General features: G+C 36.8%; 1 protein-coding gene across 1 annotated transcript in view; it reads right to left on the bottom strand.

The window, feature by feature from the left end:
• Positions 1-17,439, bottom strand: part of HIBADH (3-hydroxyisobutyrate dehydrogenase) — a 143,350-nt gene that overhangs the window by 63,125 nt on the left and 62,786 nt on the right. The gene's annotated exons all lie outside the window — the stretch shown is intronic.

Here is a 17,439-nt window from a genome sequence, read left to right as displayed (position 1 = left end):
CACAACATACCAGAATCTCTGGGATGCATTCAAAGCAGTGTGTAGAGGGAAATTTATAGCACTAAATGCCCACAAGAGAAAGCAGGAAAGATCCAAAATTGACACCCTAACATCACAATTAAAAGAACTAGAAAAGCAAAAGCAAACACATTCAAAAGCTAGCAGAAGGCAAGAAATAACTAAAATCAGAGCAGAACTGAAGGAAATAGAGACACAAAAAACCCTTCAAAAAATTAATGAATCCAGGAGCTGGTTTTTTGAAAGGATCAACAAAATTGATAGACCGCTAGCAAGATTAATAAAGAAAAAAAGAGAGAAGAATCAAATAGATGCAATAAAAAATGATAAAGGGGATATCACCACTGATCCCACAGAAATACAAACTACCATCAGAGAATATTACAAACACCTCTACGCAAATAAACTAGAAAATCTAGAAGAAATGGATAAATTCCTCAACACATACACCCTCCCAAGACTAAACCAGGAAGAAGTTGAATCTCTGAATAGACCAATAACAGGATCTGAAATTGTGGCAATAATCAATAGCTTACCAACCAAAAAAAGTCCAGGACCAGATGGGTTCACAGCCAAATTCTACCAGAGGTACAAGGAGGAGCTGGTACCATTCCTTCTGAAACTATTCCAATCAATAGAAAAAGAGGGAATCCTCCCTAACTCATTTTATGAGGCCAGCATCATCCTGATACCAAAGCCTGGCAGAGACACAACAAAAAAAGAGAATTTTAGACCAATATCCTTGATGAACATTGATGCAAAAATCCTCAATAAAATACTGGCAAACAGAATCCAGCAGCGCATCAAAAAGCTTGTCCACCATGATCAAGTGGGCTTCATCCCTGGGATGCAAGGCTGGTTCAATATACGCAAATCAATAAATGTAATCCAGCATATAAACAGAACCAAAGACAAAAACCACATGATTATCTCAATAGATGCAGAAAAGGCCTTTGACAAAATTCAACAACCCTTCATGCTAAAAACTCTCAATAAATTAGGTATTGATGGGACGTATCTCAAAATAATAAGAGCTATTTATGACAAACCCACTGCCAATATCATACTGAATGGGCAAAAACTGGAAGCATTCCCTTTGAAAACTGGCACAAGACAGGGATGCCCTCTCTCACCACTTCTATTCAACATAGTGTTGGAAGTTCTGGCCAGGGCAATTAGGCAGGAGAAGGAAATCAAGGGTATTCAAGTAGGAAAAGAGGAAGTCAAATTGTCCCTGTTTGCAGATGACATGATAGTATATCTAGAAAACCCCACTGTCTCAGCCCAAAATCTCCTTAAGCTGATAAGCAACTTCAGCAAAGTCTCAGGATACAAAATCAATGTACAAAAATCACAAGCATTCTTATACATCAATAACAGACAAACAGAGAGCCAAATCATGAGTGAACTCCCATTCACAATTGCTTCAAAGAGAATAAAATACCTAGGAATCCAACTTACAAGGGACGTGAAGGACCTCTTCAAGGAGAACTACAAACCACTGCTCAAGGAAATAAAAGAGGATACAAACAAATGGAAGAACATTCCATGCTCATGGGTAGGAAGAATCAATATCATGAAAATGGCCATCCTTCCCAAGGTAATTTACAGATTCAATGCCATCCCCATCAAGTTACCAATGACTTTCTTCACAGAATTGGAAAAAACTACTTTAAAGTTCATATGGAACCAAAAAAGAGCCCGCATCGCCAAGTCAATCCTAAGCCAAAAGAACAAGGCTGGAGGCATCACACTACCTGACTTCAAACTATACTACAAGGCTACAGTAACCAAAACAGCATGGTACTGGTACCAAAACAGAGATATAGATCAATGGAACAGAACAGAGCCGTCAGAAATAATGCCACATATCTACAACTATCTGATCTTTGACAAACCTGAGAAAAACAAGAAATGGGGAAAGGATTCCCTATTTAATAAATGGTGCTGGGAAAACTGGCTAGCCATATGTAGAAAGCTGAAACTGGATCCCTTCCTTATACCTTATACAAAAATCAATTCAAGATGGATTAAAGACTTAAACGTTAGACCAAAAACCATGAAAACCTAGGCATTACCATTCAGGACATAGGCATGGGCAAGGACTTCATGTCTAAAACACCAAAAGCAATGGCAACAAAAGCCAAAATTGACAAATGGGATCTAATTAAACTCAAGAGCTTCTGCACAGCAAAGGAAACTACCATCAGAGTGAACAGGCAACCTACAAAATGGGAGAAAATTTTCGCAACCTACTCATCTGACAAAGGGCTAATATCCAGAATCTACAATGAACCCCAACAAATTTACAAGAAAAAAACAAACAACCCCATCAAAAAGTGGGTGAAGGACATGAACAGACACTTCTCAAAAGAAGACATTTATGCAGCCAAAAAACACATGAAAAAATGCTCACCATCACTGGCCATCAGAGAAATGCAAATCAAAACCACAATGAGATACCATCTCACACCAGTTAGAATGGCAATCATTAAAAAGTCAGGAAACAACAGGTGCTGGAGAGGATGTGGAGAAATAGGAACACTTTTACACTGTTGGTGGGACTGTAAACTAGTTCAACCCTTGTGGAAGTCAGTGTGGCGATTCCTCAGGGATCTAGAACTAGAAATGCCATTTGACCCAGCCATCCCATTACTGGGTATATACCCAAAGGACTATAAATCATGCTGCTATAAAGACACATGCACACGTATGTTTATTGCAGCATTATTCACAATAGCAAAGACTTGGAACCAACCCAAATGTCCAACAATGATAGACTGGATTAAGAAAATGTGGCACATATACACCATGGAATACTATGCAGCCATAAAAAATGATGAGTTCATGTCCTTTGTAGGGACATGGATGAAATTGGAAATCATCATTCTCAGTAAACTATCGCAAGAACAAAAAACCAAACACCGCATATTCTCACTCATAGGTGGGAATTGAACAATGAGAACACATGGACACAGGAAGGGGAACATCACACTTCGGGGACTGTTGTGGGGTGAGGGGAAGGGGGAGGGATAGCATTGGGAGATATACCTAATGGTAGATGACGAGTTGGTGGGTGCAGCGCACCAGCATGGCACATGTATACATATGTAACTTACCTGCACGTTGCGCACATGTACCATAGAGCCTAAAGTATAATAATAATAATAGTAATAATAATAAAAAGAAAAAATAAATAAAAAATAAAAGTACGTGTGTATGTGTGCATGTACGTATATGCATGTGTACACGTGTGTATGTATATGTATATGCACACACGTGTATGTGTAAAAGTTTTTGATGCATACTACCAAACTGTTCTCTGAGTTGGTTCAAATAATTTACATCACCAAAGCAGTCTATGAGGCTACACATCTTCCCTATCTATGCTAAGACTAGACTTTTGTATCTTTGCCAATCTGAAGGTTAAACATAATAACTTTTCAGAACCATCCTGACTGCCACAAAGACTGGGTGGCCCCAGATTAGCCAGCAGACACTACATATATTTGCCTTCACTGTGGCTCACATTTCATCTCATCAAAATGAAGATATTATTTACCCTGTCTAATTCACTGGCATGATATGAGAAATAATTCGGAAAAGAATGAAAAAGTAAAAAGCATTTGTAAGACGATTCAAAGAGAAACAGATCAAATGTCAATGACACACACTCGAAGTGTATAAATTGTTTGGTTTCACCAGATTTTGGTTGTCCTAAAAATGAGTGAGTTTGGGGCTTGTAACATTTAAGTTTTCTGTTTTACGGAAAAATGAATCTAGAGTTTTCCTGCCCTTAAAAATGGCTGTATTTTCTAGGTACATGATTTATTTTTTTTAAATTTTTTTGGAGAAAATGTTATAAGATGGCAAAATTCTCAATTTAAGAACACAGATGTAAACTTTATTAACAGCAGGCAGAAAGCTGGCCTTCTTCCATGCTATTCTATTCTAATCTAAGAAGATAGGTGGTTATGTAATTCCTCCACATAAATTCAGTCCACCTAGACATGAAGGGGGAGGTGACTTAACAAACTGACTTCACATCAGTTCACTCATTTTCTCTGCAATTTATTCTTTAAAAATGTTTTTTTCCCTATGAGCAATACATTCAATATAAATTATTAGATTATCACCAATTTCTACAAAAGCAAATATGCCCTTGTTGCAAATATGCAAAAACAGAAGGAAAACACAAAAAAGAACGTTCTTTCCATTCCAACTGATAGTCGACCTGAGCTCTCAGGAAGTTTGGCAACTGGGTTTCAAGGTTTTAAGAATATTACAATAATCCAGAGCGACTGCAGTGTAGAGCAATGTGGAAAAAAAGAAAGAGAGAAAGAGAGACATGGAGAGAGAGAAGGAAGGAAGGAAAGAAGGAAGGAAGGAAGGGAAGGAGGGAGGGAGGGAGAGGAAGGGGTTGATTAAAGATGGTTTCATGAATAAAATATATCATGAAACCATCTTATTCTCTGCTAAGACGATTTTACTAACTATAATTTTGCTTCTAGAAATTAAAATTTCCTCAATTCCATCTGAGCAATCAATACTCTAAAAAGCATAAAGTGTTATATTCTCTAATTATTTTTACTTTTTAACTCTGTTCTTGACCAGAAATGAAGGGGAAGGGGGAGGGGAGAGAGAGAGAAGAAGAAAAAAGGAGGAGGAGGAGGAAGAGACGAAAAGAAAAGAGGCCTGCACTCTTAGAAAAGGAGGGAAATCACTCTGTGAGGCATTAGCTTTGTGGTTCCAACAGTGACCACCTCGACTTTCCTGGGACAGATTTATTCAGCTTAACAACCCTCACTGGTGACTTGTGACATTCTCCTGCCAGTCCCTGCAGGTACAGTACCCTGACAGGCCATTATAAAAAGGCTCTCTAACAGGGCCACTGGCTGTCAGAAGCCACCAGCTGGCGTGCCACAGCCCTGCAGTCGCCAGGGTCCAGCTGCCAGTCTGGGCGGTGCTGTCCATGCTGCGCAACGTGCCACCCAGCTGCTGCATGGTCACGTCCATCTGGAGCTCTCTAGCTAGACAAATCTCTATGCCTGTCAGATCTCTTCAGCAAGCCTTGTTATGCAAATTCAATTACTCAAGTGTGCCCTATTACTGCTGGCTAACTGCTCCTAGAACCGATCTCACACTGACAGTTCACATTTTTTGCTCACCAAAAAGTACCTCATTTATTCTTGCTTTGCTACCTCCTTGTATCATTAAAGATGAACAGCCAAAGTCCACGGTATTCTAACCTCTCTGCAGTGGGCTACTGTTCCCCACAAAGAGCTGAGGGGAAAATTAATTGCAAAAGAAAACCTTGTAATCAGACATGAAGTGGTGTTAAAGCTGCAGATTCCCTACACTTGACAGAGATGATTTTACTACCAGAAATATGAAATTTAAATCTTAATGACCGAAAGGAAAATCTGGTATAACAAGTTATATTGGACAAAAAAAAAAAATGAATTATTAGGAGAAAATGCTGTAGTAGCTTTTACTAATACCTACTTTTAAATAAAAAGAAAAGAAGTGACAAGAAATTTCATTAGGTAAAGTTCATGCTGATAGCTCACTGCCTTGTCTACATTCTCCCCTCCCCTGCACCCTCTAGTCCTAGCCATGCCACTCCCAAACACATGCACTTCCTCTCCCCACTGCCTATACCCTCTCGCCTTATCGCTACAATTAGGAGGTTTCGTTCTTTTTCAATAACTCATTTTAACCCATCAGTGATTTGAAGGTTGAGATGAGTATTCGAAGGCATTTAACCATTTCTAATCCATTCAAGACAACTGAGAAAAAATTCCAAGGTACAGCTGTAATTCCAAGATTCTCACCCAAGCAACGTACACTTTAATCAACTGAGGAGGTAAGAGAAAAAAGAGTCCATCAGTAGTTACACTTTCAAAATAGCAGTTTCCACAACATGAGTGAGTATAGCAGTTTAGAAGAGAAAGGGAATAAGTAATGTCTGTTTATGAATCATGCAGTGATACAAATACCAACAGAAATTTAGCTAAAATAGGTATTACACAGTGATATTTGGACATCAGTCCCCAAGAAATGTTTCTAATGCACAAATCTTTAGGATCTTTACTCTGAAAATAACAATTAACTGTTGATTACAAAACTAAAAAAATGAAAAGACTGCTGGCCAGGCACAAGTCAAATGCAACCATGTTTCAGGTTTAAGGCTTATGGACAATGGAGGGTTGTTGGTTTTTTTGGTTTGCTTCATTTTCTAAGTGAACTTGGAAAATGTGTAAGGAAAGGAGGTCCAGGTTAAATACAAGGCAAGAAGTTTTGGTAAACAGTTTTTATTTTTTATTTTCTTTTGTTTAAGAGATAGGGTCTCACTCTGTCACCCAGGATGGAATGCAGTGGCATGATCATAGCTCACTGTAGCCTCTAACTCCTGGGCTCAAGTGATCCTCCTGCCTCAGCCTCCCAAGTAGCTGGACTACAGGTGCATGCCACCACACCCAGCTAAGTTTTTAAAAATTGCTTGTAGAGGCAAGGTCTTGCTGTGTTGCCCATGCTGTTCTCTAACTCCTGGCCTCAAGTGATCCTCCTGCCTCGGCCTCCCAAAGTGCTAGGATTACAGGGATGAGCCACCACACCTGGCCCAGTATAGAGTATTTTAAAATATATCATGAAACCATCTTATTCTCTGCTAAGATGATTTTACTAACTCTATAATTTTGCTTCTAGAAATTACTAAAATTTCCTCAATTCCATCTGAGCAATCAATACTCTAAAAGCATAAAGTGTTATATTCTCTAATTATTTTTACTTTTTAACTCTGTTCTTGATCAGAAATGAAAAAGTAGAGTGCCTATATGCTTGGCCTTAAACCCCTAAAATTCAATTGTTTAGGAATTGCTTTTCAAATGCCTCATTTGTAACCACTTTTTAAAATCAGTATCTCTTACGTTTTGAGAGACCCGACCACAGTTTTTTTTAAATTATACTAGTTAAAACTGAAAGCAAACTATTTCACTCAAGTATGTGAATAATATGTATGAAAATTAGGAACCATCTGCATTTGTAGGGACAAATAGCTATCCCACAGGAATGAATTTTAAAATGTGGGAATGGCATTATTAGGTAATACAGGTATATTGAAAATGTGTATTTTTATGTAATAAAATGGTTTTATCAGCATGTTATATTTCCACTGAAAAATTCAGATTAACAAAAAAGGGTAAGTATGCTTCTATTACATTTTTAAAAGTCACTAAAATGTTTATATTTGAATTAGGAAAACCTTAATTTTTTTGTTTTAATTTTTATAGTGAATAAAACCTTTTCCTTCAAATCTTTATACATAAGTAGAAAATCAGTAACTAGAATTTATCCTTAAACTATGCTGCTAGCTCTCAAATTCTTATTGACTAAATAAGAAATTCATGTTTTCCCCTTAATAATTCCAATAGTGACTTTAATAACAACGGGAGTAATTAACACTACTCAGTACATACTGTGGATCAGGCACTTTTCTAGACCCTTGAGAAATCAACCCTTGAGGTATGTGTTATACAATAATGACTATTTTACAGATGTAGAAAGGCACAGAGATATTAAATAACTAGGACATATGCCCAGTATGCATCAGAGAAAGTGATTCTAACTCCACTGTCTTCAAACGTATAGTAGAAACTAAAAGGAAAACTGAAATCAAGTACTTGATTGTAAGACAATCAGTAAAAAGGCAATCTGGGGAAATACTTCTCTGTATATAAAATGAAGACAGTTATGTTCTCTGAGCAACCTTTTCTGTGGCAAAGACTCTGTGGTTGACTTTTGGGTATGTGTGAACATACCCAAGTCATACAACTGGTAAGTGACCTACATTGGAGTCCTGAATCCAAATCCCGTGATCGTCCCATCACACCAAACTGCCTCTAAGTTCTAGAAGTCCTGTTTTGTGAACCAGAGTAAGAGTTCTGATTTGGGTTACAACATTCTCAAGTAAGTACTAATGTGTATCTTTCCACAATGATTACATTAGAACATTCTGATAAAGTCAACCCTGAGGTTAGGATTTTGGTGAGAAAAAAAGAAAACATCAAAATCTCATTTGATTTTCACAGAAAGTCAGGCCCTAAAAATGGCATTAGAGAAAGGAATATGCCACTCCAAGAGATTCAATGGTACATCATTTCATTTAAGTCTCAAAATAAGCAATGCATTTAGACTCAGCACCAACAGTCCCATCACTTTTATTTACACCCAGAAAAGTTGAGGCTCAGAAAAGTTAATTTGCCCAAAGTCACACAACAGATAGAGGAAATAACAGAACTCAGATCTGAGTTCAGATTTCTCATGTAAGTGCTCTTTTCACTATACCTAATGCACTTCTATACTGTAATTAATTGTTCTGCTGCCCATCAGTCAGAATTTCCTGCTTATCCAAAACTGTCCATTTTACAAAGCAAAAAGAGTAGGCCCCAAATTTCCAAACCATCTGAATAGTTTCTTCTTGATACTTTCAGAAGCACTAAAAAACATCAAGGTTTCTCATGGAACCAAGTCAGCAAAAAATAAGCACTGTACTTAATAGACCTCTGGTTTGAAGATTTTAAAAGGGACATCTGCTATTACTTAACCACCACCCATCTAATCCCTTTAGAGCTCTACATCTATCTACATACACCTCAGCTGTAAAGCATTCTGAAGGTATCTGTTAATCCCTTCATAGTCCCAGATAAGGATCTCACTTAATTCTATAAAATACAACTATCACCTTCTTCAAAATTTGGTCATAATATTAGCACATATTATTATTTGAATCATTTGAATTAGAAAAGTACTTTCTTATACCATTTAAGAAGATACTACCAGGTATGGTTAAGTGAAATTATATTTCCAGCCTTTCAGTGAGGGACTCTGTTCACTTCAATCCTTGAATATCTCCCTCAAATAACAGAGAAATGGTTAAAGGGAGGAGACAGGAGCTCAGGAAAAATACTAACACTGCAAGAGAAAAGTCGATTTTTCTTTTTATAAGGAACTTAACTGATACCATCATATTTTGGTATCAAATGGTCTCATCTAAGTCTTACATTTTTAATTTGAAGTTTAGCTTTCAGTTTTTCTAAATTGAGGCACTATATAAATTCAATTAGTTAAATGGGTACAATCAAAACATCATTTAAAAAATTCTCTACGAATCTCAGAGACTCTCCAAGTCTCTCCTTAGAAGTAAATTTTAAGTTGGTGAGGACCCGAGCCCTCTCAGCTCACTTAAGATTATCACCTGTGGCTGGGCGCGGTGGCTCACGCCTGTAATCCCAGCACTTTGGGAGGCCGAGGCGGGCGGATCACGAGGTCAGGAGATCGAGACCATTCTGGCTAACACGGTGAAACCCTGACTCTACTAAAAATACCAAAAATTAGCCGGGCCTGGTGGCAGGTGCCTGTAGTCCCAGCTACTCGGGAGGCTGAGGTAGGAGAATGGCATGAACCCAGGAGGCGAAGGTTGCGGTGAGCCGAAATCATGCCACTGCACTCCAGCCTGGGCGACAGAGCAAGACTCCGTCTCAAAAAAAAAAAAAAAAATTATCACCTAACCCACCACAAGTTCTGACTGCCTTCAGTGAAGAGCACGGGAACTTTCATTATTTTGTTTAACTTTCATTATTTTGTTTTATCTGCAAGCATTTACATATACACACAATGTAAGTCATTTATAAAGACAGTATTTTCTAAAAGTACAACTAAATCTGTCCCCTTGAAACTTAGTTTAACAATTTACTTGTTAACCTAGGTAAAAATAGCATCTTTTAAATGGAGTTGTGGGCTTCTAAAATCTAAATACATTGCTATGTTAATTTCTCATGCTAGCCTTTTATATCCCCCAATCAATGTAGATGCTTTTCTGAATACCGTGATTCTAGAAGAACCTTCATGTGAGTGTCTTGTCAATCGAGCCCATTTCATCTCTTCCCACTTTCCTCTCCATTTACAACCAGAAATGCCAAAATCCAGAAATATCGAACTTCCATATTTCAGCAAAAACACTGTGTTATTTCACATTTCTGTGTCTTTGTAAATGCTATATTCCCTTTGCCTGAAAACAGCCTTCCCCTTCCTCACTTGGAAAATCTCTATTAATCTTTTAAAACGTAATTTGAACCTCACCTATTCCAGAAAGGCTTCCAAATGATGTCTCAAATGTATCAACAGCTTCATTTTGTGTGTTACATTTAGTGCAATGTGTTTTTTATGAATATGCATCTGTCTCACCTAATACATTATGATGATCTTGAGGTCCCTGAGGGTCCATTTATCTTTTTCCTCAGCATTCAGCAGAATGCATGATACAAGAGGTACTCAAATGTTTGCTGGATGAAAGAATGTTTAAGATAACGAAGAGACCACCTGAAGAAAAGAGACTGAATTTTTAGGTCAGGAACCAAAATAGGAAAGATGAGAAGAAATAGCAGGATGAGAATAAAAACAATAAAACAAAAAGTACTCAGACCAACTTGGTTATTTTTTATCCCAAAAGCCACACCTTCACCTGGCCCCATTCATCCTATGAGTTATTCTTGGTGAATGTTGTAGGCTGACTTCTTGTAAAGCCTAAATTTAAGGTACTTTTAGGAAAACAAAAAAAAATGCGACAACTTTTCTCTATCTCTACATCTCTAGCTCAAGCTACCATCCCTGTGTGCCTGGACTACTACAATTGCCTCCCACTTGTCTCCCAGCTTTTACTCACACCCTGTCTCTAAAATGTTTTCCACACTGTAGCTACCATAATCTTTCAGAAATCCTAATCTGATTATGCTGTCTCCTTACTTAAAACTTTCAATGGCTTCCCACTGTTCTTAGCATACGAACAAAATTAGTAACATGGTGAAAAAGGTCTTGATAGTCCAGACCAACCTCTCTCTTCAGCCTCATCCAACACCATACTTCCCTGTTTAAAATGTGCCACCGGGTGCTCAGCATGCTCTTCCTCTGTGCCTAGTTAACTCATACTCTCCTTTAAGGTCACAATCAATGGTACTTTTTCCAACAAGACTTTCCTGACCTCCAAGAAAATCCACCTTAGGTAAATACTGCTATGGTTCAATGTAACCCTGCTGTAGCACAGGGAAAAATATGGTACAGTTTTTATGATTATATGATTAATACAGGTTGAAAGGATCCCCAGTCCAAAAATCTGAAATCCAAAATGCTCCAATGAGCACTTCCTCTGAGCATCATGTCAGCCCTCAAAAAGATTTAGATTTTAAAGCATTTTGGATTTTCAAACTAGGGATGCTTATCTGGGTATGTACTCTGCAAACACTCCAAAATCCAAAACACTTCAGATCCCAAGCATTTTGGCTAAGCAATAATCAACCTGTATCAGTTCCCCCAAACAGACTGTAAGTTCCAAGGGCAGGGATTGTGCCTATTCCGATTGCTCACTTTCCAGGGCCAATGCAGTAACTGACTCATACTAGAAACATAATATTGGTTGAGGAAATGAATAATGCAAACATACATTTAAAAAAAAAGATATTTCTTCAACATAATTTTTCAAAAACCTCCTTCAAACCAAAGCTACCACTGTGTTTAAGATTAACTCAATAAAAGCATTTTCATTAATGTCAGAACATGACAAGGACACTTGTTATCACTACTATTATTCAATATTATTCTGGAAGTATTAACCAAATGTTTAATACCCAGTTAAGAAAGAGAGATAAAACTTACAAAAAGAGGCAATATGATTTAGGAAAAAAAGGCACAAAATGATCATTTTTAGACCTAGAAAATCAAAGAGAACCAACTGAAAAACTAGTAGAATAAGAGAATTCAACAAGGAAGTAGAATTCAAATTAATATATAGAAATCAATACCTCTCATATGTATAAACATCGATGGAAATTTTTTTTTAAAAAAAGAGGAGTCAGTTTACAATACCAGCAACAGAGGCAGGAGAATGGCATGAACCTGGGAGGCGGAGCTTGCAGTGAGCCGAGATCGCGCCACTGCACTCCAGCCTGGGTGACAGAGCAAGACTCCGTCTCAAATAAATAAATAAATAAATAAATAAAATAATACCAGCAACCACAAAGATAAAAAGACTTTGGAATAAGCTGTTGAAGAAATGTTTAGGTTGTTACATAAAGATTTTTTTTTTTTTTTTTTTTGAAACAGAGTTTCGCTCGTTGCCCCAGCTGGAGTGCAATGGCACAATCTCGGCTCACTGCAACCTCCACCTCCCGGGTTCAACTGATTCTCCTGCCTCAGCCTCCCGAATAGCTGGGATTACAGACATGAGCCACCACGCCTGGCTAATTTTGTATTTTTAGTAGAGACGAGGTTTCACCACATTGGTCAGGCTGGTCTCGAACTTCTGACCTCAGGTGATCCACCCACCTTGGCCTCCCAAAGTGCTGGGATTACAGGCGTGAGTCACTGCACCCAGCCTAAAGAAGACTTTAAAGTCCTAGTAAGAGACACACAAAAAGAAATCAATGAGTATATCTTATTCTTAAATAGAAAGATTTAGTTGTGTAAATATATCAATTTTCCATAAATTAATCCATAAATTCAGTGCAATCCCAACAAAAATATTAACAGAATGTTTTGGGAGGAACATGATAAAATGATTTTCATGTCTCTTTGTAACAATAAACAAGCAAAAGTAGTCTGAAAAATTCTGAGCGGGGGAAAAAGAGCAATGAAATACAACTACCCTTCCAGACAGTAAAATAAAGCAACGGAAAGTTGTCCTACTCAGGAAAACACTCAACAATGAGATATCAACAGAGAGCTCAGAAAAAGACCCAAATACATGTTGGAACTGAGTGTATGAAATTAATGGGGCATTTGAAATTAGGGTAAAAAAACAGACTTTCATTAAATATATTTTTAAAAGAAAAAGTAATCTAGATTTCTACGCTCACCCCTTCAACTAAAATAAACTGCAAAGGAATAAAAAATTTAAGTTTTTAAAAATGAAATCATAAAATAACTAAAAGAATATGTACATAAATTTCTTTTTAATTTTACAAATTTAGTGACAGTAAACCTTTTCTGGATAGGACACCAAACTCAGAAGCCATAAAGGAGAAGACTGATACATTCAACTGTACAATAATTCCAAGCTTCTGTATTTTAAAAATTACCATAAATAAACTGAATAAAGAAAGGACAAACTGGCAGAAAATATTTGCAACATTTTTATCTCCCCACACATATTCATACTCATTAAAATGTAATTTCCAGCCAGGCGCAGTGGCTCACGCCTATAATCCCAGCACTTTGGGAGGCTGAGGTGGGCGGATTGCTGGAGCACAGGAGTTCGAGACCAGCCTGGCCAACATGACAAAACCCCGTCTCTATGAAAAATACAAAAATTAGCCAGGCATTGTGGTACGTGCCTGTAATCCCAGCTACTCAGGAGGCTGAGGCATGAGAATCATTGGAACCTGGGAGGCAGAGGTTGCAGTGAGCCTAGATCGTGGTAGTGAGCCTAGATCGTGACACTGCACTCCAGCCTAGGCGAAAGAGACTCTGTCTCAAAATAAATAAATAAATAAAAATACAGTGTAATTCCCATAAGGGCAGGTGTGTGTGTGTGTGTGTGTGTGTGTGTTAACAGCTATATTCCCAGGCCTAGACTAGTACTTGGTATATGACAGATAATAAATATTTATTGAATAAACGAATGAGCATTTGATACTCATACATACCGATTAGAAAAGATCAATGCCTAGCACAGTGCCTGGCACACCGTAAGTACTCAAGAAATAGCTGCTGAATGAATAAATCTAATAAAATCATACATAAAGGACAGGAATTAGCAATCACTTTTTAAAAAGGCAAATAAATGGCCAATAAATTTCTTAAAATGCTCAAACAAGATCATAATTTGGAGGAAAAAAAGAAAAGAAAATCAAAACCACACTATACTATTTTTTACTTCTTATTAGACTAGAAAAGAAATGTAAAGATAATGTATCAGTTCCCCCAAACAGACTGTTGCAAATGTATGAATAAATACTCTTTTTCCTTTTGTGCTCCTACAACAAAATACCTGACACTGGGTAATTTACAAAGAACAGAAAAGTACTTCTCACATTTCTGAGACTAAGAAGTCCAAGTCAAGGTGCCAGCAGGTCTGTTGCCTGGTGAGGGTTCCAGCTCTGCCTCCAAGAAGGCACCTTGAATGCTGTGTCCTCACATGGCAGAAGGCAGAAAGGCAAAAAAGCACCAAAGGACCAAACTCCCTCTACCATGCCCTTTTCTAACATTATTAATCCATTCACAAGGGCAGAGCTCTCATGATCTGAACAGTTCCCAAAAGTTCCCAACACTGTTGCATTGAGAATTAAGTTTCTAACACATGAATTCTGGGGGATACATTCGGACCACAACATTCTCCTACATTGTTGGTGGAAGTAAAAACTTTGATGAAAAGACTGGCAACATCTACCAAAATTTAAAACACACATACTCTTTGACCTAGAAATATCATTTCTTAAAATTTCTCCTGATAAATTTGCATTTACATGAAAATATCTCTGCTCAAGAATATTCAGAGTAGCCTCTGTAATAGCAGAAGTCTGTCTACAAAAATAAAATATTTTGTAGTAATTTGAAAGTATAAAGTAAATTTATTACAGGCTGAATGTCCCTTATCTAAAATGCTTGGGACCAGAAGTGTTTTGGATTCCAGATTTTTTCAGATGTTGGAATATCTGCATTGTACTTACTGGCTGAGCATCCCAAATCCAAAAATCCCAAATCTGAAATGCTCCAATGAGCATTTCCTTTGAGCATCATGTCAGTACTCAAAAAGTTTCAGATTTGGAGCATTTCAAATTTCAGATTTCAGATGCTCAAGCTGTATATATGAAAAGATATATGAAATTTTTAAAAAGTAATTTGCAAAAAAATCCCATTTTTGTTTTTTAAAAAAGTGTGTATATGCATATATATGCAATAAAAACTTTTTTTAAATATTAAGGCAAGTATTAAGAAAAAAGTAGAGATAGGGAGTCTTAATCTTATTAAAAAATTGGAAAAAATAAGCAAAGAAAATAAAAATTAAGGCAGGAATAAAAGTACATAGAGAAAGATTTTAAAAAGAGACAGAGTAGCACAAAAACCTGATGGCCCTATAATTCATATATTTACTTCCAAAAAGGATTTTGAGATAATCTGTAAGATGACACAAACATATGCACTATAAGCACTAAAAGGAAGGAAGGCATGTCTCTCATGTATACTATGGTATTCTTAGTGCCTAGCAGATAGCAGGGACTAAATAAATATTTTTTAAGCTAAAGACACAAGTGAAAATAGAAACCACACAGAAAGAGGGAAGGCCAGGGGAAAACGATTATTATTATTGGGTACCAAAATGTAGCTCCGAGCTTCCCATAGACTCAGTAAAAAAAAAAACAATCATGATGCTCGGAGTCAATAATCCTGTATTCTCAGGCTTAGAATAATGTGCTGGGTACAGAGGCTACCCGACTATAAGAGGCACTACCAGAATCCCCCAAACCAGACTCCTTTGCATCCTGTATCTCAGATGCCATAATCATGGTCAAAGACATGAGTGGACTCCAGATACCACTAAGACCACTTACTGTTTTGATCATAGTTCACCACTTTCCTCCAACACCAATAAAAAGAGGGGCTTAAGACTGTGGATGCTGCTGCTCTCTTATTTTGCTCCTAACTACTGAAGGAAAGAATACATATAAGATAGAAAATAAAATACAAAGGAATTTGAAGAGGGAGTTTCAGATCCAAGATCAATTTTTGATTACCTATATTAGTATAAGAAAATATTAATGGCAAATAGCTGAGATGGAGGATAATAAAAGTTTGCGAATCACCCCACAGACTCAGTTCGGGCTATAAATTTACTCCCAATTGTGTCAGAGCACATCTGCAGTGGGAATCACCCAAGAAAGAAGAAAGAAACTCTGTCTCTAAATGCCAAGCAATTTGATTAGAACCTCCTTCTTGTTTTTAGTAACAAGTTTATTTGTTGGGAGAATTTAATCAATCAAAAATTTATTTCCATCCAGTAGGTAAGTGGTGGCTAACAGCTTTCAACACAAGTGTAGATAAATTACAGATTGCATAAAAGCTATTAGAAGTATACAATTATCTAAAAATACTATTAGTCAAACTAATCAGAATAAAACTAAAGATTGCTATGCTACATGAATGGGAGAATTGAACATTTTATTTCTGGAATATAAAAGAACCACATAACTTCTTTGCTTTTATTTTCTTTTATAAAATAAGGGCAATCCTTCATTATCTAGATATTTCTCTCTAGAAGTTATGAAGAAAAAGGTTTGACTATTTCTACCATTTGTTTTATTTTAGACAAAACTAATAATCAATCCTGGTTTTTATTCCTAAACCTTTGTTTTAAAGAAGGAAAAAGAATCACAAGCATCAATTAGAAGTACACACTATTATTGCTGGTCTGCTCGTGGACTTGTTTGCTTAATGGTTTGAATACTACGATTCCATTTTCTTCAGGAAACTGAAACGAACAGTAATCTTTCCAGATCAAACTTCCACCAAGCAGTTTTAGTACAACATTTATCATACCTAGCAAAAACACCAGAGGACAACTCCATCTGCCATAACAAAACAGAGAAAGATAAAGGTCTCCAAACACTTTCCCAAAAAAGGGCCATATACCTAACACCACTGCAAGAGAAATGCAATCTGCACTTTGCAGACCTAGACAGGAATTGCTTCAATACTATCTTTTCCCCTCTTCCTCACCATAAAAACTACCCAACCCTAGTCATGAGGTACAGATCTACATCCCACCACTCTTAGAAGATTAGGAACCTACAAATACCAACAAAGACAGGAAACAAGGACTTCTTTCCCACACAAGCTTTATGTACTGAGTGAGCACTGAAAAAAAAAGAAAAAGTATGACCACCAAGAGGCATAAAGTGAGTACAATTCAAACTCGACATACAGTAACATAATCATCTATGTCAAATGCAGAACACCTTACAATGATATGTGATTGATCCCATTCAAAAATTTTAGTTCGTTACGGAGAGGGAATAATTAAGAAGCCCTTCAGAAAGCAAACATCATATCAAAGATGTGTTCACATATGAGGTATGTACCAATTAGTCCATCAGAGTTGTTATTTTGGATCCAAATAAAAAAGTTTATCAAATGTATTCCTTAGGTTGAACTTAAAGAAGGATTAAAATGAAAGAATATTTTTTAAAGGAATTTCTATAAAAAATGCAGAAAAATAGCAGAGCCAATTAGATCAATCTCCCTTCCCAAACTTTGTTTTAAATCCTTTGTATTTCAATTTTTAATTAGTTTGAAAAATTGATTACAACTGAACAAGAGAAAGTAAAATAATACAAATAAAACCAAATACCAATTATTTAAAACATTCATTTT

Source organism: Pongo pygmaeus, chromosome 6 (assembly GCF_028885625.2).
Source record: "Pongo pygmaeus isolate AG05252 chromosome 6, NHGRI_mPonPyg2-v2.0_pri, whole genome shotgun sequence".
Taxonomy (NCBI): domain Eukaryota; kingdom Metazoa; phylum Chordata; class Mammalia; order Primates; family Hominidae; genus Pongo; species Pongo pygmaeus.
The sequence above is the reverse complement of the archived record's forward strand: the minus strand, read 5'-3'. Positions and strand labels throughout refer to the sequence as shown.